The 27,224-nt window shown below is 38.6% G+C and overlaps 1 protein-coding gene across 9 annotated transcripts in view; it reads right to left on the bottom strand.

Annotated features, from left to right (window-relative positions):
* sox5 (SRY-box transcription factor 5) overlaps positions 1-27,224 on the bottom strand; it is a 285,484-nt gene that overhangs the window by 128,467 nt on the left and 129,793 nt on the right. The gene's annotated exons all lie outside the window — the stretch shown is intronic.

Genomic DNA, 27,224 nt, shown 5'->3' with positions numbered 1-27,224 from the left:
AGATAGAGTTTTATTGTTGTGCCCACGGGAGCAGATGTCACTGGCACTTACTCAATACTTTCTCTCATTCTGTCTGTTTGCTCCCTTGCTGCGTCGTTCCCTATCTCTCCATCTCCGGGTCTGTTTTTTCTATCCGTTTCCTCCGCTTTTTTTGCTTTGACCAGATGGATAGATGCACCACTCCAAACCTTTCTCACTCAGGATCACAATGCTCTCCGTCATGTGATCCAGACTGCTATTTCTTTCCTCTTTCCATCCCCTTCTACCCATAAGTACTCATTCTACCTCTTTCTCTGGGTCCTTTCCCCCGTCGAAGGCAGACAAAGGCCTTTCATTTCTCCTAGCCAGCTTGTCTTCTGTGTGTTTGTACTGTACCAAACTAGGCTCCCTCACCATTGTATTCCTTCCCTGTCTTTGGAAAGAAAGTGTCTAGGGGCCGCGGGGCCCCTGTTCTGAGACAAGGGGCCTGCCTCAGCTCAGTGAGGGAGATGGCAGGTCTGTGTGGTGAGAGAGAGAACGAAGGGAAGAAGAAAGAGCAAAAGCGACAGAGTATATTATTTCATTAAGTGCTTTGGAGATCGGTGGGGATTGGGGAGTAAAACCTTACAGCTCTGTGTGTGACAAGGGCACGACCCCCCACAACCTGGGAACTTTATCCACACAGTGCACTGCTTTCATCAGATACTGGGGGTGTGTGAGAGCTCTCAGTCACTGGTGCTGGCTGGCTCGCTGAGGGCGCTAAGCTTTTTAGTCAGGGCCGGCTCAGCGGAGGTAAGGTGGCAAAGATGATGGAGGGGAGGGACAGAGGAGGAGGGAGGGAAGGTAAAGTGACTGGGGTGGCGGGGGCAGGGTAGGTGAGGAGACCAGAGAACGATTGGAGGGGGTTTGACAGAATTGGGCATTGTCGCCAAGCAGAGCTCGCCCATTCTGTTGATCTGAGCAGGATCCCGGAGAAAACAAAACTGCATTGTTCCCCGCAGATGGAAGCCAGTGTCTCCTGGGTAACAGCATTAATCTCCCCTTTTCTCCTGCTTCCTCTCTTGTCGGGACCATAATCGTTGGGCTCCTTTCAGCAGCCGAGCCAGCCTCAAAGCCCAGGCTCCTAACTAGCCTCCTAATTAGCTGCAATTACAATGAAGACAACATGATGAGATAATAGAAATTTGCAAAATAATGACATACCACGGGAAAATATTCCTCCTCCCCAAGCACCATTTTTTTCCCTCCGGGAGAGGCACAATGGAGAGCCGGGGCCCTTTTCTGAAAGCGGGGAGCTCAGAAAAAATGGTGGCGCATTATGTGGCATAGAACCCTATTGTCTGCCTTCTGGTTGCTTCAATCAACAGGCCATTGTCTGGCTGCTTAAATCAAAATGACTCAAATACAGGCTCAGTAATGATGCCCTCTCAGCGCTGCATACTGAACACAGAGACAGATTGAGGGAGAGGAGAAGAGGAAAGAAGACAGGAGCTAATCATGCAATACGAAACACATGGTGAAATAGCTACAGCAAGGTAAGAAAGGGTTCCTCTGTCAGCTACCCTGACTGCAAACTCTTGAAAAACTCTTGGAAAAGTGTTAAAACCCCCTTTTAAAAGTCTGCATCAATACAGCAATTTCCATCTGGTTCCATTGGATCACATAAAATATTTTATGCAAGAACAGAAGAAAACATGACTTTATGAAATCTAACCAAATTGTGCGAGCCACTCAGAATTAGAGAAAGGGAAAAAGGGGAGGAAGAGGAGGATGATGGAAGGAGGAGACGAAGGTAGACAGCAGGTGGTAGTCATGCACAGAGCAACAATTTTAGCAACTAATAAAGATTGACTTTGCTGTGAATGTTTTATGTAGATAGACGGAGGAAATATTGTTTGTTCACCATCTGCTGTTCTACATAATATGTCAAATGTGTTGCCTGAGTTGTGTCTGTCCATCTCATGAATCTCGAGCGTCCTTCTGTAATTTTCTTCTAAGTCACTGTTAAAAGACATATATATATAAATGTAAACAAATGTTTATCAAGTTCTGTCATCTTTGCCAATATATAATGTGTCATCTGGCTGAATCTCACCTGTCTTTAGGCTCACTGTTCTCCATTGCCCTGTGATCCAAGTAGTTTTGTAGCTCTCAAACAGTCTGTCCAAGATGCAAACACACAGCCAGACTGACATATTGACAGGCAGATAGGCGGACAAACATGCAGACAAGACAGAGAGACAACATACATATGGAAGGACAGACAGACAGGCAGACGGACAGAGAAGCAAAGGTTAAGATTCAGGAAAAGGGCTGAGAGGGAGCATTTGTGAGTTTTTGCGAGTTAATCTGCATATGACTGTTTGGTATTGTTGTACCAAACAATCATGGGAACTTGTATTGTGCAGCTGAGGTTGACACACACAACTAAACACAAACTTATTCTGACAGTAGTTATGAACAGATATTAATGAATGCAATGTTCAATGTAGAAACTCTGAATTTTGTTTGATAAGTTGAATAAAAGTTGTTCGTGCTTGTCTCAAGCAGTTAGCTTAGCTAATAATTCTCTACTGGTAATTATTTATCCAACTTTCAACTGTAACAATGGAAGAAATTAAACAAAAACCAGAGCAGTGGTATGACAGTAAAGCCTAGCATTTATGAAGCCAATACTAGACAGAGAAACTGAGACTCGACTATGACTACTTTACCACCTACTGACTGGATGATTCCTTCACCCTTTCCATTTGTGATGCTGCATCTTCCCAACCTTGGCAAGATTAACACAACTTGTGTCTACTATCCTTAGCTGAACTGCAGAGAATGAAAGCTTAAAATATTTGGCTAAAACTAAGTCACATATTTTTCATCAGTATGGTGTGTGCTAGTGAGAGCTCTCAGGATAGCTGAGCCTATCATCACCACCCTACCACAGTGCTTGACAGCTGGCATGAGGTGCGGTGCTGTACATTATGTCCAACCATCTTCACTATTGTCTCATCTGTCCAAAGGAAATTGTTTCTGATATCCTGTGGCATTGTGCTGCTATTTTCTATTTTAAACTTTCTCCTGGCAATCACTTCAGATAGACTATGCTTGTTAAGCCCTTTCTAATTGTACTGTCACAAACCTTATCATTTAACATGCTGACTGAGACCTGGAGAGTCTACAGCTCTTTGGTATTTTACAATGTCTCCCACCATCACATGGTCTGATCTTGGGGCAAACTTGATAGGATGTCCACTCCTGTGAAGATTGGGAACTGTTTTGAATCTTTTCCACTTGTGAATAATCTTTCTCGCTGAAGAATGAAAAACTCATTATTGTTTATAAATTACTTCACATCCTTCCCAGTAGTGCCAGATTGATAGGCAGCAGCAGTGGCTTCTTTAAGATCATTACTAATGTCCGCCCTCCATGACATTATGTCAGTATACAGCTGAATGCTGAAAACCAGCAGACTGTCAAAACATCTTGCTTTCATAGTGGTGCTCAATCTTGATGGTGATCAAATGAATCAAGTGGTCGCTACTTCCTTTCTTAATTCCTGTGGAAACATTTTCACAAACAGGACTGGATTTACAGAAAATCCATCAGGCCCTTTTATCTGTAAATGTAATACATCTGTGCTCTTTCTTTATCTGTAATTACTTTACGGTGTTACATGCTTAGGTGTGAAGATTTAAAACTTAAATCAAAGCCATGGTCAAGCAGACCAGCATGTTAATAAAAACTGCACTTGAACTTGTTAAATCAGCCGTCCATATCACAATTCAAATCAAGTAATAACTATCCTACATATTTAGTGATTACACAGTTGCTAGCAGAGATGTAGTTAAAAACCAAAGTATAATCCCCATGAAAGACCTGATGATATCAGCCTGGAGAAGCTGCAGCTACTCCTATGCAATGCCTCCCCCTTATCAAAACATAGAGGATTCCCTTGGAGTAATTAGCTTGTGTCAGATAAGTTGACAAGCTTGTTAACACACTGCATCATCCCATACCATTGCCTTTGTTTATGTAGGCTTCTGAGAGGAAGTTAGCAGTGTAATTAGCATAATTACAACTGCTGATTTATATGGATGCAATTAGCATGCAGATTTCTGCATGTTGTGGTCTGATGGAGATATGCTACTGCAGAAGAAGCTGGAAAGAAGATTCTGTCACACTATAGAGTGCCTCAACAGGCCCACACGCCTACATGCTTTTTGCAGCTACACCAAGTACATGGAGGGGTGCAACATGCTTATATTGAACATACAGCACACCACATAAATTAGCAGCCAATTCCTCCAACTACTTTTAACTAGTTTGAGAAAAAAATAAACAGTTTTTAGGCACCTTGCATATCTAAATATGTGTATCTGAAAGAAAGATCATACAAAAGAAATATGCAAATCCAATTAAAGATAATTTACAATACAAACACCCTCTCCTCTCTTTATAATCTTATGCTTAAAGGTGATAAAGTGAGGGGACAAGAACAAACTGGCGACACAGAGGCATGACCCATCTGATAAGTTGGCCTTAATTACAGCAGACATTCACAGTAGGACAGTGAATTAGTGCAGTTACCTCTCACCACTACTGTAAGACCCTGAGGTCAGTAGACTGTCACACACACATACACACATACATACTGTACAGACACGTGCAAACACAATGCAGGGTGCCGTCAGGCGATCTTAGCAGTTTACTGGGTGACAAGGGGTGAAATGAGGGTCATCATTAATCTCTGTGCCAAACCAGCTATCCCAACAATGTGTAAAAAGGCTTCATAAGACAGCTGTGTAAGTCCTGGTGACTCGTGGTGCTAAAATGGCTTTTGTGTGTCTTCTCGCACTGCTTAATTTTTCAAACACGCTTGTGCTTGAGTCACCTTCTAGTCACTGGTCACTTAAGGATCCCCTGGTCAGGATCTTTTTTATCTTCTTTATCTAAAAAGAAAGTTTAAGTTATGTATATATATTTATATATATACATATATATATATAAATTTAAACTTCGTGCTGGGCAACAGTTAAAACTTTTTAATCACAATTAATTGCATTGTTAGGTGCATAATGTACTTTTCTTTTAAAATAAGGCTTACGGCTACTGCAGAAAATGCAGTAAATGTTGGTTTACAAACACTACATCAGGGGTCTGCAACCTGTGGCTCCAGAGCAGCAAGTGGCTTTCTGGAACTTCCACAATGACTCTTTTTTTCTTTTTTTTTTTTTGTTTACATCATTTTCCACAATTATCTAAATCCTACAGTATTTAGTCTGTTTATCCTCTTTCTGCAAAGGTTTTGTTTGTCTTTACTTTATAACCTAAAAATAGAAATAAAATGTGGTTCTTCAAAAATGACAAGTAGATGTTTATCAAAAATTGTAAGTTGTGTTTTTTCACAAGGTCTCGTAAAATTTGGGGCTCTGAGGTTTATTTAGCTGGCTGAGGGGAAAAAAGGGTCTTGGATTGTAAAGGCTGCAGACCCCTGCACTAAACAAATAGGCAGATTTAGAAGCATTTTTCTCTATAAACAGCATCAGTTAAAGTATTTCTTAATGTATAGAAAACTGAATATTAGTGATAAAGAAGGATGGCATTTTCAGGATTTACTAACTAAAAATAAAAAGTCAGCAGGATGAATTAAAAGCTGTGAAGCTGCTTCCTTCTAAACACAGAAGGAACAATAAGTGATGAATATCAGCCATCAGGTGGACAGACAGAAAGCAGGATTAGAATCTCACAGCTTCTAGATGGTGAGGAGAGAGAAATATTAACAATATGCACAATAACTTCCATCTATGCACCTTTAGTGCTTCATTATCCAGATTTCTGGCCTATAAATTTTCTAACTTTGCCTTCTTAGCTTGACTGTTTAGCTTAACCTCTTGCGCCTGCACCCTCTGCTACCAGGAGTTAAGGGGTTAACATCCGGTTTTACGGGTGTAACATTGGGTCTGTAAATGTAACTATAAGCATGTGGTATCCACAGAAAGTCCAGAATCTCATCTAACAGTTCAGTAAAACCCTTTCTATGACCACCAAACACAGTTAAGACAACAAACAAACAAACAAACAAAAAGACCAGGTACACAAAGTCCAAAAAAATATGTAAACACAAATTATGGCTCCCTGTGTTCACCTGAGGTCATGAACAAGGACAATTGACACCCCCACAGAAAGCACACATCTCACAGATTCTAAAACTAAGTTTCATCCCACTATGACCAAGATTTACCGAACCAGAGGGAAAAGAAGGAAAAATTTATGCTTCACATTTGTAAAACATAAAATGTCTCACCTTTGCTGTCTTGCCTCAATACCTGTATCCACCAGGACAAAACCGCATTTAGACAAAAGACAAACAAACAAAGAAAAACAAACAAAGAAAGAAACTTTCCGCATTGTTTTTTGGGAGCAGTTTACCGTCCAACAGTCACAAATTTCTGCCCATTTGCATGGGTTGTGACAGACACAGGGAATTTGACTTTTTCTAAAATTTAAAAAATAATTTAACCTTGATTCTTTGAGTAATCTTGTAAACAAAAAAAACAAAAAAAAAAAAGAAAAATTGTCAAACTAACCAAACCAATCTCAGCTACATGTCAGGAATCAGCTAATGTTGAATATTTCCTCATTAAAAACTACTTTGATAATGGACTTACAGGAATTTTTGCTTTGCAAATTAAATAACTTGCTGGGGTTAGATAATATCACAGCTCTAATGAATGTAGTACAGATCCATAGATGATTAATTATGTGAGGTCTTATGTCTGAGTCACAAGGTAATATATTTGTCATTGAAATCTGAGATCAAGTCCAGTTTCCATGTTCCATTTTATAGTTTAATTTTCATTCAAGGTTTGCTTTGTTCAGGATAATTAAGAGACTTGGTTACAGATTAAAATAAGATTGACTGATTTTAAACACAGCTATTTACAACCCTTCACATTCTGGACAAGATCTCGACTTTGCTCTTTCAAATGTTCCATTTGCTTTATGTTAATCTGACTATGCAAGATGTCCTCATGCATTAATGAGCACCCTGACTCTTCTGTAATAAAACCCAATGGGAACCTTACAGAGTGGCACTAACATTTACATATAATTTTCAACAGCCCAAAACTCTGAATTCCTGCAGACATATTTTTAACACTTTGGTGTTCACATGATCAGGGGGGTCTTAATACAACATGTAATCTGCTTTTCGGAGGAATAGTACAGATTATGTTATTAAATAAATGATAACCTTGTATTTACACAGCATCTGGGCCAAATGAATGAGAAAAATGTTTTATCTTCATAAATGAGACAGTTTGAGCTCAGTAACTCTGTCAACATTGTAAGGTTATCTGAAGAAGTCATGAGAAACATTAGCATAAAACTAACCAATGTCTTTATGACTAAAAGCTATTGCTTTGACAGATAAATAAAGACATTAAATGTTTTATATCCCACATTTGAAAAGTTTTATATGAGGAGTTGGTGTATTTGTGGTTTGCAGAAGCTGAAAACATCCATAATTCTTTCTATAGTCAGACGAGCTGAGTTCAGAACTACTGTCCTTTAGATCCTATTAACCACAATTAGAGGCTTTCCTCATTTAGCTTTATGTCAACCTGTTTCTCTTCATACTCACTTTACCCCAAGGTATTGACATGATGACATGACTCTGCAATGGCAAACAAAATATTTTAATCTGTATAGTTTAGTATAGTCTTTCAGTTTAATGTATGAACCTGTCTCCTTTTCAGTCCAAGCTAATAACCAAGACTACACATAAACAATCTGAGCAGGTAATACTGTAAAGACCTAATTGATTTTCTTCACACTAAACACATACATGCCAACCTGCTGAATAATGAGGGTTGAAGGACAGGGACGTGTACATGTACACTGTTGTGTATTTGCTCTGAATGCGTGGGTGCATGTAAGTTGTGGATTGAGTGCATTAATTACTGCAGTGCAGATGAGTCCCCTCTGAGCTGGCTAATTAGACATTAGCATGGAGATGTAATTACCTGAGAGGGCTAAACACGTTTCACTTAACTACTCTCTCCTGCACAACAGACAGCAGGTATAGTTCACACTGACTGTGCATCTAACGTGTGTACGCTGAATGTGTGTTTGTCTGCTATGTTGTATGTGAAGGTGTGTGTACATGGCAGGTTTGTATATCTTGACCCTAAAAGACATGCTCCCTCTTTCTAGCTCTACTTGTCTTTGTTTTCTTGTCTCATACTCCTTTGCTTCAAAAATTTAAAAGCGATACACTAGCTTGTCATCTTTTTTCTCCTCTTTATGCTTTTTTAATCTCTTTCTAGTTTGGGTCGAAAAGTGCATTAGGTAACGACTGAGTGACATGGGTTCGATTCTTGATCAATATCCACCACTTTACTGGCAGGCAAAAAAAAAAAAAAAAAAAAAAAAAGAGAAGCAGCTTCTTTGCTTTGCAGACTCCAAAAGCCTCCTTTCCTCACCATTGGAGAGGACAAAGAAAGTGCATCTGTTGGCCAACATCACCATAGCAACCACCTCTGCCAACCTTGACACTGAAGTTGCATTGTCTCAGACCCTGACATTAGATAAATACACAACCTTTGACACAAATAGACATTACCACACACGCTCACTCCGTCACACAAACAAATGAAAATAGAAGAAAGTTATAAATGATATTTTGTATGCCCTTTTACCAAGAAAATCGAAAAGTAAAAGTGTAAGTAGTATAAACCATGCCATCTGTATGTACAAGCCCAAAAGCTCAATGAGCCACACTCACACAAACAATAAGCTCAAACAGTATAATTTGCCATCCTGACAAAAACAGACTGCTAGGCCAAGCCAGGAACAGACTGTCAATACAAGACAACAGATTGTGAGAACCCTGTGAACTCCAATACAGTCTGCAACACACCTCTAAAAGCAACAGGAAGAAATCTATGGGCCACTGCAAGCATTGTCTTCTTATCTGTGGCGGGTTCTGTCCTGTATCTAATGGGAATCAATAGCATTAGCATGTCTGACAGAAAGAGATACAGACTTATAGATGAACAGAGGGCAGCTACAAACCCTGGGATAGAGTGACAATTAACTGTTTACTTATAACATAGAACACAATAAAGGTATTGAGTTGTTGTTTAGCAGACTTCACTGCTTAGTGTAAAATATTTTGGCAAAATAAAGAAAAGGTAAATGGTAGATAATATTAGCAAATGATTTGTTTGCTGAGTATGCATAATTGTGCTGTTTGTATTTGTTAAAAGAACATTGTTTAGCATTTATTGTGATTAAATATATATTATATTTTTAATACATATTTAATGACATGTATAGTTTAATGAACATAAACAGGAATTTCACCTGTAATTTGCATGTACAATCGTGAAAAAAACAGCATTCCCTACTTGTAATTTTAAGATTTCTTAAATCAAAGCTGTTTAAAAAAGGGTAAAAAAAAAAAAAAAAAAGTACCAAAACAACATGATCTGATTCTCACCAGGGCTTAAAACAAGGTAAATATAACCTATATAATTATAGCCACTAAACCTATAGTTGACCTAAATGGTACTTAGTATTTTACTGATGGACCAAGCTATGTTACTGATTTGGTCTAGTTATTTGTTAGATGGATATTTTTATTAAGAGCATCTAGACTAAACTCGAATATTATGGTTTCAACAACCTACCATATAAATATAAGTCTGTCCTAATTAATACTAAATCAACTTACTTATTAGACTGAAATTAAATGAACACAAATCTAAGTGATAAGCATGAGACATTTTCAGCTGATCCATTTTCTGACATTATTAAGGTAATCTATTGGATCGGAATTTCACATTTATCAACACTAAAGTAAATTTTTTAGATCCGTCCCCTTTTTAGTCTAATGGCTCTGTTTTGGCCTTTAACTGCTAGGTATCGGTATGTTAACATACTGGCTGCTAACTTTGTTTATAGGGACAATTCAAATGACTATCACTTGATACAAGTGTCACTTTTCACCTTTTTTTTAAATTAAAATTATATTAGTCAAGTTGTCAATAAAAAATAGTGATTGGTACAAAAGCCAATTCTACTTTAAATCTACTGATATTTTGTTCTTTTGTTTGGTTGTTATGCATTACTAAAGTACAAAAAAGGTCTTAATATATTCAACTAGAGGAACTAGACTGTTAGAACTGTTCTTCCACTGGTCAGATCAAGATGATTTGCTTAAAAAATGTAAGATTCCAGAGCATTAAAGTTGAACTGTTGTTGACGACAGCACGATGGCTGCAAGAGAATGTTAATGGAATCACGAAGCAGCTTATCATGCGAATGAGAACAATAATGACGACACAAAGCAGAGACAAATCCATTGTAAGTGATTTGGAATTATGTCGGCTCAGTGGATTATAAGAGGCCTTGATCCGGTGGGAGCTGAAAAACATGGCGGCTATTCTCACACATTTTCACACACAGGAATACACACAAATACATGCTCATTGCAGAATGTCAGAAACTTGCAAGCATTAATGCACATTAATATAAAAACACATGCACACACATATGCATATTATTCAACTGAACACATACAGGAAAAGGCACAGAGACATGAACGTCAAACCTTGATATCTACTCATGCTGCCAGATAATTGAATTAATTCAGCTGAGGAACAACTTCACAGATTAGTGACTTAACTTTTCAATAATAAGAAAAAACTCAGCCATGCGTTATAATTACATTTGTCTCAAATGAGGGCAGCCGTCAAAATGTATCATGTATTGCCATGCGTCCACAGTTTAACCCACACACTCGGATGCACACACACAGACACCACCTCTAAATGATTTAAAAAAAATAAATAAATAAGACTACATTTCAGAAGTTTTATAAAAAGAAAAAGAAATGACAGAGACGCTAGCATAGTAAATCCTTGGAATAAACAGACAGGTCGTATTGCTTCAATAATAAACATTATCTTAAACAACAGAGAGCATCTGGTTAGCAGCAACAGCTCTGAGAAGCCGTTGCTTGTTTTTACAGAAAATTTTGTTTCTATAAATGATTGTCCAAGCTGGTAAGGTAGAACTTAACAGGTGAGCCCCATTTCAGGGTCTGCACACTTTGAAGTGTGGATTTGTCGGCCACATACGTCATCGCGGTGCACAAAGTACTGTCCCAATTCACAGAATTTGAAGTACCCTCTGAATCCACCCTTCAAATCTGCACTTCGTTTGGCCTCAAACGAGGCTGCTGGTGATGCATCCTTCAAGGCCTCTTTTCTCCCAGAATTCATTGCACACAAGACGGAGGAGAATCCGTAACCAATCTCAGAAGAGTACGTATTACGAAAGTAAGTTTAAATAAAGTTTTGTTAATGAATTTTTTTTTTTTTAACAACACTTTAGTATAAACGTTATAAAACAAATATGTTAAATGGTGACATTAAAATTCGGTAATATTTGATATTGGATTTTCAAGGGGTTAATGAAGTGTGTACTGGCTGGAATACAACAGAGCCTCAGACTGTGTTTTTTTTTTTTCTTTTTTTTTTTCTCACTTGTGGCCTTAACACTGAAACCTGAAGGTTACAATTCCTCTAGAAGAGGTTTTTTTACTTTGTCCCTTTAGTAAAAACTAAACTGTGGGATGTTTTTTGTCTTTTTTACACCACTTCATGTCATTTCACATCATTAATGTGATTTCTGAGTTTCATTACTGCTTAAAATGGATCCAGTATTCTTTGTAGGCCTTATTTACGTCATCTGAGATCTTAAGTTTAAGAATATTTAGAGTAACTTCACTCAGTAAAAAGTCTTTATTCACTTCAGCAGGATACTTGAGAAGTTGGACTGTTTTCCATCCTTTTTTATGTCACAGCGTTACAATCATTTATGGAAAATTACTTAGCAAATGCAATGTACAACTTAACAGTTGAGTGTAGCTGTCACATGATGTTTAAATGAGTGTCGTACAAGAGAGACCACAGAAATTATGGCTGAAGTGAGTGGATTTGTAAAACCGTAGATGATCCAGCTTCCAAACCTGCAGCAGCCACAGCAACATGAAAATTAATCGTGTTCCTTTGCAATTTGCTAAATGCAGTGTTTTAATTTGCAGGTTTGATTTAAAAATAATTATTCATTTAGCCCTAGCTCTTGGCTGAAAATATCAGATAAATCTTTTCTTTAGATCAGACTTAATGTAAACCAAGCACAAGTTTTGTTTGTTTTTTCCCCCAATTTAAAAAAGCATCTATATAGTCGTCCAGTCATGAGCATTGTCCACAAAATGATGTGTGAAAGATGTAGAGATTTCTAGAGATGTGGTAGCCCCATGATGCTGAATTCTGAAACTGCAAAAACAAGCCATAAAAATTCCAAAGGGTCCATTGAGAACCGTTCTAGTCACCCTAGAGTGTACCCCCCAGCCCTTACCACCCTTCTCTTCCTCCCTACTCCTCTTCTTCCTATTTCTGTCTATTGTCAGTACAAAGCAGCACATTCAGGCCCCAATGACCTCTCTTATAACATGCAGTGGTAGACTTAATGTACAATGGCTGTATCAAGACAAAAGCCAGTTTATTAGCCTGAGGAGTGACAGAGTGATAGACTGAGAGAAATGGAGACAGAAAGAGGAAGACTGAGTGAAAGAGTGGCTGAACTCACATCTGGTGGCCATGTGTGACCAGAGCAGCAGGGCTAATGATGGGCTTCCTGAGGCCAGCTCAATTAGGCCAGGCCTCACCGGACTCCCAGAGAGAGAGAGAGAGAGAAAGGGGTAGAAAGAGAGATGACTATCGACATGCTGGTTCACGGTTTGTGTATTAGAGGCAGTCTGCACTCCATGCATTACTGTCCTCCTTAGATGTGTGTGCGCAAATGTGTCCCATATCTTCAAATTTGTGTTTTCAAGTGTTTGTGTGACTCACCCCTGAACATTATTTTCTTAATTCTTCCTATCCCTAACAACACTTCAGCATACAAAGACACACACACCCTCCTCCTGAGTTGCAAAACTAACTAACAAGCTGTAAAGCCATTAATGGTTAAGGCACTGCTTTGATGGCCCAACACAAGATTTCCAACACTCTTAAAACTACACAGGGTGGAAGACAAAAATGGTGAGAGCTTCTAAACGTGTCCCCAGGCATGTGCTTGCATCTGTGTGTATCTGGTGTGTGTGTTATATTGTGTACAAGAAAGCACCAAATCAAATGGGTTCCTGTGACAGTACCATCCCTTACTATTCCTGCTTTGCTAACTATTCACCCCAGAAGACACAGGCTCAAAAATACAAACCTAATAAACGACAAAGAAAAGCCTGTCTGTCTGTGTAATAAAAGGCTTTATTGGGGAAATTCAATGCCAATTCTCCCCTTAATCACGTGTAGTTAGTCAGATGTGTATAATTAGTATTGCATAAGGAATTGCACAAACAAGAACTGAGACTGTTTGAGGCTCTCAGTTGTAGCAATAGAGCATACCAATATTAGGTTAATGCTTTAGACGTGATGCTTGTCTGTGTCCTGCATCAGTGGTATGCATTGACCAGACATGACATGGTCAGGAAACCTGATCCCTTTATGTACGTAAATAGGTACGTCCGTTTCAAACTTCACTGCCCTCATACTTTCATGTGTCCCTTACTTTGTCACGGATGTTAGCCACTACTACATCAAACAACAGTTCAGAGTTCACCTCCGAGTTGCGATGTCAGTTTCAGAAAACAGCAAAGATGGTGCCAGTGGAGGAGATCATGAAAATGCACATTCTCAGGAAGAGACATAAAAGGAGACAGCGCAGTAGGCGGTGACCCTGTCCATGTGGTCACTGAATACATTCCGGCTGCTTCTTCTTCCTTTGAGGGATTACATGTCAGCTATACTGCTCAACACTGCCACTGCGGTTTCCAGGGACAGAACAAATTACACACACAAAGACTGGATTAGGATTAGAAAGTTTGTTACAATGTGATGACAAATATAGAATAATAAAAAAAAGTACATAAAATATATGACAAAAAGTTCAAAAGGTGTGGGTGAAAACCTAAGCTTATATATAGTCCCACCACAGTAAATTACCACAATCTTCAGATATTATGCCATTATTACAACCACAACCAGGACGAGATAATCTTATAAAAACAGTAGTGCTAATAACAATATTCAGTCTATACAATCAATATCTCCTTATAGAATACGTTTATCATGGAACTATATTATAAAATAGTCATGCTAACAATAATCCATTAGTAGTAGTAGTAGTAGTGGTAGTAATAATAATAATAATAATAATAATAATAACGATACCCATATAGTAATATCCTTTTTATGTTTCATAATCTATAAGCTTACAATAATCAATTACAATGATGGAATTATGCAGTAACAATAATAACAGAAATACTCTTTATAATACTTCTTCACTCCAGACCATTTCTGTTGGAGTACCATCTTTTCATATATTGATTTAAATATTTGGATATCTGGACACCGCCTGTGTTCTTCCCCCATCCTGTTCCACAGTTTGACCCCACAAACAGATGCACAAAAACATTTCCTGGTCCTTCTCACCAAGTGCATTTTAAACATTGTGTTCCCTTGTAAATAATACCCTCCATCTCTCTGGCTGAAGATGGAGGAAATGCTCCATTTCTGTCTGTTGCATAAAGCATGAAAGGGCCTTTACTTAGATAAACTTGACTAAAAATTGGATACAATAATGAAAATTACTAGAACCAAAATAGACCCAAAAAAAGTTAATCTTTCAAGAATTTTTTTTTTTTTTTTTTTTTTAATGAAACATTTTAATTACTTTCTTAGAGTAGTTTGTAAATAACAGATTGACAACTTAGTTTGGAAAATGATTTATTCCAAGCATAAAATGTATGATTTTGACAAAGGAAATGTCCATGTCATGTAATTTGGTCATTAGGGGCTGGTTTCAAATAAGAAGAAATTCTAAACATGCTAACATGCTAAATTACCAAACAGTTAAAATACACATTTACAGCCTCTCTACATACAGATGTGAACAAAATTGTTGGTAACCTTCAGTTAATGAAAGAAAAACTCACAATGGCCACAGAAATAACTTGAATCTGACAAAAGTAATAATAAATAAAAATTCTATGAAATTTAACCAATGAAAGTCAGACATTGCTTTTCAACCATGCTTCAACAGAATTATTATAAAAAATAAACTCATGAAACAGGCCTGGACAAAAATTATGGTACCCCTAGAAAAGACTGAAAATAATGTGACCAAAGGGAACAAGGTGTGTCCACTAAATAGCATCACAGGTGTCTACAATCTTGTAATCAGTCAATGGGCCTATATATAGGGCTACAGGTAGTCACTGTGCTGTTTGGTGACATTGTGTGTACCACACTCAACATGGACCAGAGGAAGCAAGGGAAAGAGTTGTCTCATGAGATTAGAAAGAAAATTATGGACAAGCATGTTAAAGGTAAAGGCTATAAGACCATCTCCAAGCAGCTTGATGTTCCTGTGACTACAGTTGCACATATTATTCAGAAATTTAAGATCCATGGGACTGGACATGGTCGCAGGAGGAATACTGATGACAAATCAAAGAGATGGATAATACGAATAGTAACAAAAGAGCCCAGAAAAACTTCTAGAGAGATTAAAGTTGAACTTCAAGCTCAAGGAACATCAGTGTCAGATCGCACCATCTGAAGTCGTTTGAGCCAAAGTGGATTTAATGGGAGACGACCAAGGAGGACACCATTGTTGAAAACAAAACATAAAAAGCCAAACTACATATTGACAAGCCACAAAGCTTCTGGAAAATGTCCTATGGACAGATGAGACAAAAATTGAACTTTTTGCCTAGGCACATCAGCTCTATGTTTACAGATGGAAAAATGAAGCATATCAAGAAAAGAACACCATCCCTACTGTGAAACATGGAGGAGGCTCTGTTATGTTCTGGGACTGCTTTGCTGCATCTGGCACAGGGTGTCTTGAATCTTTTTAGGGTACAATGAAATCTCAAGACTATCAAGAGATTCTAGAGAGAAATGTGCTGGCCAATGTCAGAAAGCTTGGTCTCAGTCGCAGGTCATGGGTCTTGCAACAGGACAATGACCCAAAACACAGCTAAAAACACCCAAGAATGGCTAAGAGGAAAACATTGAACTATTCTAAAGTGGCTTCTATGAGCCCTGACCTAAATCCTATTGAGCATCTTTGGAAGGAGCTGAAACATGTTGTCTGGAAAATGCTCCCTTCAAACCTGAGACAACTGGAGCAGTTTGCTTAAGAGGAGTGGGCCAAAATACCTGCTGAGAGGTGCAGAAGTCTCATTGACAGTTACAGGAATCGTTTGATTGCAGTGATTGCCTCAAAAGGTTGTGTAACAAAATATTAAGGGTACCAACATTTTTGTCCAGTTTATTTTTTTAAATAATTCTGTTGAAGCATGATTGAAAAGCAAATTCTGACTTTCATTGGTTAAATTTCATAGAATTTTTATTATTACTTTTGTCAGATTCAAGTTATTCCTGTGACCATTGTGAGTTTTTCTTTCATTAATCGAAGGGTACCAACAATTTTGTCCATGTCTATGTTGCAGAGGTATTTTATTTGATGAAATATGTAAGCAGGTGAACTGTTACATAAAATACCAGATTAAAGTGACCCGACCCCGGAAGTGTAATAAGGCCTAAAGTTACGTAGACATTAGGGCTGCTTTGAGTGACAGCTGAGTGTCATGGCTTGAGATGAGACAAAATTCAACATCAGACTAAACTTTACTGGCTAGAAAGAACTCAGAGCAAAGACAGGATGCAAAATTACAGGATGCCAAAGAAGCCTTTGTTAAGGGGTGCCAAAGTGTGAAAAGGTTCAGCAGTGGGGCTTTAAAAGTAGTTCATCTTTTGATCCAAAAGTGTGGACTAGTGTCAACCTGACCTAATGCATTTCTTGGTGCTACAAAAATTGAAAAAAGTTAGCAAAGCTTTCCCAACAGGACGATGATGACAATTATATGAAAGGCAGTGCTCTGAAATACTACATAATGGTATGTAATGAAAAAAATTACTATGACAACAACAAATCTGCAGACTCATGCTAGCTTGCCACCCACGTGCGGTACCACAAAAGTCTACATCGAGAGTTCAGTGTCATCTTACAGCCTGCCATTAAGCACAGTCACATGCTGATTATCACAAAATAGTGCAAAGTTACTTCAAGTAGTTCAGGTTTATTTATTTTCATTATCAACAGAATGAGCAGTTAATTTGCAGCACGAGCCATGATGCACAGCTCATGAAAAGTTTGATGCTGTAATTCATGTAAAAGAAAAAAAAAATCATACTTTTTGGAGTCATCTCTCAGTCAAATCACACTACAGATATTGAGAATGTCTAGTTTTCTCTTTTGTTAAAGCAATCCAGAGACTACCTGAATACTCATGGGTACTATCAGTGATGTTTTGGAGGGTATTACCCAATGAAACAAACAGACATGAAAAACACTAGTAACAATTCATCGTCAATGCTACTGCTTATTTCTTCTTTAATGCTATTGTCAACACTCCACAAAGTTAGTAGAAAAAAAAAGGAATGTATGGATATAACATTGTTAAAGTTGATGTAATTATGAAAAAATATGGGAAAAAATTGTTGAAAGTGGATATAGTGGTGCAGCAAATACACTGAGCAGACTGTTTAAATGTATGGTATTACATTGACATAATCTGGCTTTGGACAGTGAAGATGAACTGAACCTGGCCCAGAAACAATCTATCTTCTGCTGACATCATCTTCTGTCTCTCTTGCCCTTTCTCAAACAGAAAATCAGTGGTAGTCAGTAGGAGAATTTGATCTCTATGTGTGATCACTGCCTTCTTTTGTGTGGTTTTACAGAAGGTTTCTGTGGTTATGTGCACTTTCTCTGTGGTGAAGTGCTTCTTTAGCTAGAGAATCACAGGTTTAGGTCAAACCATCGCTGGCTTGTGTGTGCATAAATGGTTAATAGTCGTGTCTGACTAAAATTTCAAACTAAGCTATTTGGAACAGTGTTGCTCAACAGGTTCAATTCACTTCAATTCAGCTTTATTTTTATAGCTTCACTTAACAATGTCATCTCAAGACAGTTTACAGACAAATCAGTTCTAACCAATTCATAATAAATAATAGTCTAGTTAAGGACAGGTGTCCACAAAGCTCTAAAAGAAATATGTTCATTTAAAAAAAAAACTGTTCAAAACAGTTTATTACTGAAATGGGGACTTTAGTCAAGGACTCTGAATCAAGTTGCCTTTAAGTTGCATTTGTAGTGACTTGAGACTCGACTAGGACTCACAATTTTAGACTTGTGAACATCTTATTTTTTCATGATCTTCTCTCTGTCTGATCTCCCGTCTGCTGTCATTTTCCCAGACGCAACACTGACATGCAGTCCATGCGCAATCAGTCAAAACATATGCAGTGCAAATTATTAATGGGTCATTAAGAGACTTGTGCAAATATCTAAAACCTGCAGGACAGTTGGTGATTCTGCACCAAAGTGCAGCAAATTGGCCCTCTTCTCTATATTCCGGAAAACATGCTATGAAGTATTAGTATTTTAATTTTTTCTGTGGGTCCAGATAAATTTTGGTTAACATTATAAACTTTTAGTTAAGTTAAGAGAATATTTATGTTTATCTGAAGGTTTTTTTAATTCATTGAAGCAAAGAAATAATCCAGATGAGTGGGACAGAGTGTCAGTTTAAGCTAAAGATCAGTCCCATTACAAAATGCTTGTAGATAAAGGGTGAGTACAGATTTTACATTCCTTAGACATTATAATACAGTCTTCTAGCAGACCAGATATATCCAGCAAGTGCCGGATGTGAACTACAACTAAAAGTGACTTGCAACTTGGACTTGAGAGTTGACATGGACTTGTAAACATCTCTGGTTTATCACATCACCTAAGCTACTGTGGCATTCAAACTAAATAACTGATAAATGTTCTGATATGTGAATGTCAAAAACCTGCTCATATTTTAACAGTGCAGTTTATGACAGCATCATACCATAAGCTGTATAGACAAATGCATCAAACAGTTAAACACTACATAAATCTCCAATCTTAAAACTCTGTTCTTCTGACCCAGTTTAATGACCCACTGTCATTTATCATGTACATTCCTAGAGCCGTTTTATTGCTGAGAAATATACAGAGGTCCTATTAAACAGAAAATAATATCCCTTTTCATAGAAGAGATTTGGCTTCACACAAGTTGAAATGGCACTTCATTTAGCTGCGCTAATAAACTTTTGGTTCCCGACTTTAAATTCGCAAAATTTCTACAATCTATGCTGTAGTTCGGAGGAACTTAGGAACTGACTCCAGTGAACATTTTTAGAAAGTGAAAAACTGAGTTGTTTAATGGTAAAATTGCTTTACCCAGTAAATACCATTGCAGTAGTTTAAAAAGAATCCTCTTTTGGCAAATGAAAACATAATGAAAAAACAAACTAAATTAAAATTTAAATTACAAAATAAATGGCACAGTCATTAAAGAGAACATTTTCTCTTAAAAACAAAGTAAAAAAACAAAAAACAAAAAAAAACTTCTGGAACAATGTCCTTTGGACAGACCAAAGGAAAATGTGTGGTCACAATGCTCAGGGACATGTTTGTGGAATGTCAAACACAGCAAATCAGCAACACTTCATACCAACCATCAAGCACAGTGGTGGAGGGGTGATGATTTGGACTTGGACCTGGATACCTTGCAGTCATTGAGCTGACAATAAACTCTATACCAAGACTACTTGATTCAGTCCCACAATGACCACAAACCTGCAAGGTTTCAATGTCTCCATTCCCTTAACACATCTGACTCAAATTTAATGGATTCAACAGCCTATATTCTGCACAATCACTCATTAATTTGAGTCAGGTGTGATGGAGCAGGGAAACATTGAAACCTGCAGGGCTGTGGCCCTCATGGGACTGAATTGAGTAGCTCTGCTCTATACCAAGGATGGGCAACTCTGGACCTTGAGCGTCTGGAGGTTTTACATGTTTCTCTGTTTCAACACACCTAATTAAAATGAGTTGGTTATTGTAAAAAACTTGACAACCTGTTGGATTCATTTGATTTGAATCAGGTTTGTTGGAGCTGGGAAACATCAAAAACTTGCATGCTATCAGCTCTATGGGGGTTTATGTACATGTGAGTTGGTTCATGTTTGCCACAATGCACTGAACTATAAACAAATACACAGTAGGAGAGCAGCTTTGTTGGTCAGACAGTGAAAACTGTACCACCTGTTAGGGGGCTAAAGAACTCCCCAAAGTCAATTTCTTTTTTTTCTACAAGAAATTAACAGGTAAATAAGAAGACAAACCAAACTGGCTGTTACTTCTGTCTATTTCAACAAGCACAACTCAGCTTACTGCAACCTGCGTTCACATAATGGTCAGTGGGATCCAAAGCATCTTTTCTGTTTATCTATGTTCTTCCTCTTCTTTTCATTCCACAAACCAAAGCCTGGTAACCTTGAGGTAACAGCTATGTACTGGTGTCTAAGGAGATATTAGGAAAGTGATTAAGTAAGATTGATGATACTTTAATTCCCTGAGAAAAATAATGGCATCCTCCTGTTGTTTAATCTTCAGTCTCCATTATGTGGTGGGAAACTCAATATCAGAGTATTTTTTAGCCAAAAGAAGGCCACGCTAACAAAAGACACCATCAGGAATGGTGCATTTACATGCTTAATCATAATGGTTTGTAATTAAAAAAATCCAAAAGGAGGGGGTGGGAATGCAACAAACTGTAGTATGAAAAAAAGTTAACAAATATGAAGGTAATTTTTTTGAAGATTACTTTTCTTGTTTGAATGCAGAGTATATGTCTGCAATTTAGGCCCAGAATAATTGGAAATTCAATCCACTCAGATTTAATTTTACTGAGGATTTACAAACTGATGGATTTTGTCTGTTCCTATGACCTTACTAAAAATAAACACTTTTTCCCAAAAGTTTCAAAAGGAATGAAATATAACATGTTGTGTTTTCAAAATGTGGATAGTTAGGATTTGGAGAAAAAAAAAAAACTAGCAAGAAATAGTAACTGTTTATATTTTACTTAGCAGGTTCAGAACTGGTTTGAGGGTATTTTGAGAACAGAAGTTATTTCAATCTGTACAATCTAAGTGGCTCAGGTGTAGTTCTCTTTCCTTGGGCTATTGTCCCGTCACAAACCCCTGAACGTGTATCAGTTTCCAGAGTAACTGTTCTAAAGCTGACCCCACACACTGATCTCCTGATAGTGAGCTGCTAATATTCTTCTTTTGGGTGATCAATTCTATGAGAAACAGAGGTCAAAAGATGTAACATTGGTTGCTTTCTCCAGCAGCGAGGTCAGAACAGAGGATCAGCAGAAGAGAAGCACTCCAAGAGCTGCTTAAGGACACTTCAGCAGGGAGAACGTTTGCTAGGTTGCTTAGTTCAAGGGAGGAGTCCTCGCTCACGACTGCTGCTAAGAATCTGATTGAATAATCTGGATTGAATACTAAAACACACTGTAAACAAGCGTGCTGTATGCTGCTAGAGATACAAGGTCTTCCATTTAGTCTGAGTGGCTGAGGTCATTTCATATCACAGGGAATAAAAAGGATATTTCACTTACATATAAATGACAGAAACTTCTGTCTTCTGAAGGTTTTTTAAAGACTGTAGGTTTGTGTTTTTGTCATGGTGCACAATCTACAAAAGATCTTCTCTGTAAACATGAATATGTTTTTCAAAGTCCATAACGTCCTCTGAAAGTTAACTTTAAAACAGCAATTGCTTAAAAAACAAACAAAAAAAAACATTAAATAGTTTAATTTGAGACTTGTTGCATTGCTCCCCTATGTTTTTCTTTCCATAACATACAGCCAGTGCTACAGTTGCCTAATGATTGAGTGCAAATAAATGGACTGTCAATACAACAAACAACACATGCAGATGAAAAGGGTCCCGCCGCGTTGGGCCGACATTATAACATGCATTTGGGCACGTATAAGCGAGGTAGCTTGCGGCTTTGTGTGGGCGTGTGTTTGTGCATAAATACACATGTGATCAAATGACAGCAGATTTTGTCCATGGACAGTCCTCTTTACAATAGAGGCAATAGCAGCCACAGAAACAATCCTTTTAATCTAGTGCATCTTTTCCAATTTCTCAGTCTGATGTCCGTTTGCACAAAGAAAGGTCAGGGAGGACTCGGCTTGGGTGGGTGGAACAAACAACTGGGATGTGGCGTCTCTCTCCATCTAGCCTTTCCTTACTCCCAGTTGCTGCAGTGTACTGTTACAGTTAGTTTACCGACCATCAAAGCAAAGCCAAACTTCTAAGCTCTTTAATGCATTTTCTGTATGTCTTTGTATGCTCTGCTTTGCTGGTGAAAAGAAGTGAATGATTAAGCTTTTTTATGTCTTTCTAACAACTGAACTGCCTAAGGAAAAAGTTATCCAACATCTTTAAAATGATCAATTTCCCATCTTTATTCCATTTCGTCTTCTTTTCTCTAGTCCATATCTATAATAACAGCTGAAGATCTAAACATTTAATAATCAATTCTGTTTCAAATCAAAAGCACTAATCCCTACCACATAGTGCGACACATTGTCTAACCTAGTTCATCCTCCTGAGTTCAGTACAGTTTATCAGCACGAGACGAGGGGGAAGAAAGAGAAATAGCTACAGGGAAAGAAAGAAAATAGAGACTTAAATGAGAATAGAGCAGAAGGAGAGGAAGGGAGAGGATGGGGGTCAGGGGAGATAGAAAAGAAGAGATGAATGCAACCCCTGTTCCTTCCCACTGTCTTGAACAAGGCCTGGGTAAACAGGAAGTACAGCTGCGCTTTATGTCTCTGTTCCTGTGACTCGTCTTTTACCTCCCGCACCTCCCTCCCTTGACTGTCCAAAAATACACAGCATTCCTATTAGAACATCATTGCATTTACTTTATCTGATGCTCGAACTCGTGGATAAAACTATGTATAAAAAGATGAAAAAACAAAAAGAAAATAATAAACGACAAACATCTTGGAGAATATCTTGTTGCCTTCCTGTCACATGGTAAGGAGTCATGATAGTTGGCAAGCTGGACACGCAATTCCCCTCAGTGGGCCTTAATCCCCCTATTTCTTTAAGAGAGAGAGGGAGTAGAGAGCAGGAGAAAGGAGGCATTGTGGCTCGAGACAGTGCAGTAAAAAGAGGAGCGTACAGTACCAAATTGAGGTCGCAGCAAGACAATGGCTGCCCTTCACTGGCTCATTCACACACGGTCTCCACACAGCTCTATCAAACGCCTCTTTCTTTTCTTTTTCCCCTCCTCTGTTCTGTTCTCTCTATTTCTTTCTCTCACGTCCGCCTTTCTTCTCCTCATCACAGAGGGACAGGGGATAATGAAACCCCGGCTCACCCAGGCTGTTCTGGGGCCCGTTGCTGAGAAGAGTAGCTCTCTCTTGCTCTTGTCAATGAGCACCTACTCATCTTCTCTGTTCAGTGCCTTATACCTGCTCCACCCACTGCCTATGTTTTGGAAGGAGAGCGTGAAGTTTAAATGGATGTGGCTTGCTTTGGGATGCAATCTTATATGCCTTATTTGCCTTATTATATGAAGAATTTTCAGTATTCACATGTTGAAACTTGAAACACAGGAAATTAAAAGTAAGTTTTCAGGTTTCTGTCAGCTATTCGGACCTTTGTCATAATTTGGAAGCCATCATTATCATAATGATCTACATCATTTACACCATTTTTCAATATGATCAGGTCAACTGGGGATCAGGAGGAAATGTAAATTGTCCATAAAGCTTGGGGTCTGGCTGGATCCCTAGTTTCTCTACTCATTCGACACAATACAAAACTCCATTTATTACCGCATTGTACCACAGGTGTGCTAGTCTTTGTGTATGTGACAGAATTTGACCCTGTTCACATTTGGTGTAAATACACATCCCCACTGACCCAATCACAAATGGACAGCAATGCAGGTGTGAACGCACTCAGGAATGATTGAAGACGGATTCAGATACAATCCCACAGGCCACATTCAGAGGTGGACACATTTATCTACATTCATTTATCAGTTTAAAAACACAAATATATCTTGAGCCACACTGACTTAACAGCATGAAAACAATGGCGCTACCTCCAGGGTGTTTTCTTTCTTCCCTGGTTTCCAGAAGAAAACACTTTCTGTAAAGAGCTTAATTTTGCTTGCTGCCAGTCTGGAATCAGCTCTGCCTACCTACTTTTCTCTGAAACTAACGTAGAGATGACTTTCCAGTCGTGTTTCTTGTTTTTTTTAAATGAAAAGTGCAAATATATGTCCAGTTTATACTATTGCCCCAGATATGTAAAATATACTCATTATTTCTGTTAATGGTTTTTAGCTCCGTGCTCAGACATATTCAGACCAGCTATTCTGGAAGAAAACATTGTTATAAAGCTTGTTCTGTTTTTTGGAAGGAAAGACAGAGGTCTCATTCATCCTATGGACTTTTTGTTAAGAAGACCATGAACAGTTAATATGTTCCCTTTCTGCCAATGAAAGGATTCATGGAATTCACAGTTTTACACGCAGGGAAACGAGAGGGCAAAAACACCTTCAGGCGACTTGGGTCACGAAGGCTGATGTTCCTCAAACCTAATTTGGCTTGGCAAACCTAATCGTTCAAAATTGATCAAATACAGAATCTATTGGTGGCATTTAAACGGTTTATTGCGAGACAAGAGCAAAACAGGGATTGGCATTGTTATTCAAACCACAGAAAAACGATTGCCCTCTGATCTCCTTTAACACTAGAAGTCCCAGAGAGGGGTCAATTGACCTTTCTACCTTTACAACCCAGAGATGGGTCGATTGACCAGTAGGATTTTAGCTAAAATCCTGTCTTAAGCTGTGAACAGCTTCTTTTGTTTGTAGACGAGTCAATTACTGGCACACCCCAGGAGGGCGCATACTTAGGGGAGACACTGTAGACTCTTGAAACCTGACTGTCAACTTTTGCCCAAAGCTTGGCTTGAGACACTGCTTGGTCCCCTGAGTATGAGATTGGAGTAGACCTCAAACAGATTCAGAAAGGTTTTCCTGCATTCTGGTATATTTCAAATAATTAAAAATATATTTGATATGATATATGATATATACCTCCTCGACACATTTGTGTGCTTTTAGAAGAAAAAAAAAAGATAATCATTGTGGGCCTTCAATAAAAAAGCAAACAATTTAGAATGATATGACAAAATGATGAATTCATATTTTTTTTTAAAAATCACTTTAAAAGGTCCAGCTCTCCTCTTTTCATACAAATGAAAAAAATACAAATTTTTCAAAATTTTTGACCAATTTTTCAAACTTTCTAACCCAATGTTCATGTACCTTATGTCCAAAAAGCCCAAGCAATGAACAATTATGAATATTTAAAATGAACATTTTTTGATTGTGGTGGTACAGGCAGGGTCTGTGAGTAAAATGTCCAGAAGCATTAGTGTCTAAGTCAAGAGGGCATAAATGTCAACATGACAAAGATATAAAAGAACAACTGTGAATTTTTTCCAATGCTTTTTATTTTTGTCATAAAAAAAACAACAAAACAGTTAAAATAATGCAAGTAATGAAACAATTTCACAAATATTTACACAAGGCTACAGTGGCATGCCCTTGTGTGAATGGCTTTTCTGCTCTTTCAGCAGTCCGTCTGTGCTAAGTCCAAACATGCTTGGCACTTCCATGGTATCTCCATCCTGCATTTGCCACATGTGTATTTGTAGCAGTCAACACATCTTACAGTTGCGCAATTGTTCTTGCATCGATGGTTGACCTGACATTTTGCCCTTTTCCCAGGGCTAGGTGTGGGAGGTTGCTGCTGAAGCAGTTGCTCCTTATGTGCCTTCTTCTGACTCACATGAGAGTTGGCCAACTCTTTCGCGAGCTCAACCAGGAAGTCCACTCTTCTCTCCTGCACTCCGGTGCATTCCTTATGAAGAACATGAGCGTTCAGTGCCGCCATGTCGATCATGTTGTAGAACACGGCGACTGGCCATCTCCGTGTTCCTGCACGCACGCTGTACTCCCGCACCATCTGGTCCATCACATCCACACCACACTTTGTGGTGTTGTATTGTGTGACAGTGTTTGGCTTCCTTTTGGTGGTATTCTCAGTCTCAACCACATTGTGCATGCTGCTGAGAAGATAGACAGTCTTTTTCCGTTTCGGCGCATATACTGTGAGTGTTGCACCAGTGGTGGAAAACACTCGAGTGGTGAATTTAGTGTGGTCCTTCTGTCTAGTTGACTGAGGAATTTCCCGGTGAATCTTGTTGACTGTGCCAAGGATGGTGGTTTTCCGGCTAAGCAGTCGTTGCGCAAGGGACAGCGATGTAAAAAAATTGTCTGTTGTTACAGTTCTGCCCTTATCCATGAACGGCTCCATCAGCCTCATCACTACACTCTCAGAGAGTCTCTCTCCACTGGGACGACTGGGGTCCTTGCCAAGATATGGCAGGATATTGCAAATGTACTTTGATTTCAAGTCACAAGCCAGCCAAAACTTAATGCCAAATTTGTCCGGTTTTGTTGCAATGTACTGCAGAAAACTGCAGCGAGTCTTTGTCGGGAAAAGCTGTTGATCAATAGTGATGTGTCGACCAGGGTTATAAGATCTGATGCAGTTATTGACAAAAGATTCCCACAGATTAGAAATTGCAGCAAACTTATTTGTCTCCACTCGTTCACTGCGTGTGAACATGTTATCAAAGCGTAGGTGTTGCATGATGTTTTGGAAGCGGTTTCGGGCCATAGTAGCAATGATTCGTGGGTTTCCCAGCTCTGCTGACCAATTGTCACGTAGTGATGGAACTTTCTTCACCCCCCGCAAGATAATAATTGCAATAAATGCCATTAGTTCTGGGAGGTTCATGAACCAATCTGCCTGCTCCTTTTGCCGTGCATGCTGAATGGTCCATTCTTGAATGCTACGAAGCATTTCAAGTGTTATAAAACAGAAGAAGCTTTGAAGACGAGTCCGGATACTTCTTCTGGCCTTAGCAGTTGGCTCTCCATCTGTGCCGTATGGTTCTATTGGGGTGAAATTGAGACATGTCCCCAGCTGTTCTTCATGCCACACTGTGCCATCTTTAGCCATCTCTGTCCTCTCACTTCCCAACCGAGCCCTCTTTTCTGGCAGTGGAGCAGTCTCATCATCTGCAAGGTAAACAATTTCACAATT

Source organism: Melanotaenia boesemani, chromosome 23 (genome assembly GCF_017639745.1).
Source record: "Melanotaenia boesemani isolate fMelBoe1 chromosome 23, fMelBoe1.pri, whole genome shotgun sequence".
Lineage (NCBI taxonomy): Eukaryota > Metazoa > Chordata > Actinopteri > Atheriniformes > Melanotaeniidae > Melanotaenia > Melanotaenia boesemani.
This window is presented reverse-complemented; position numbering and strand designations above follow the sequence as displayed.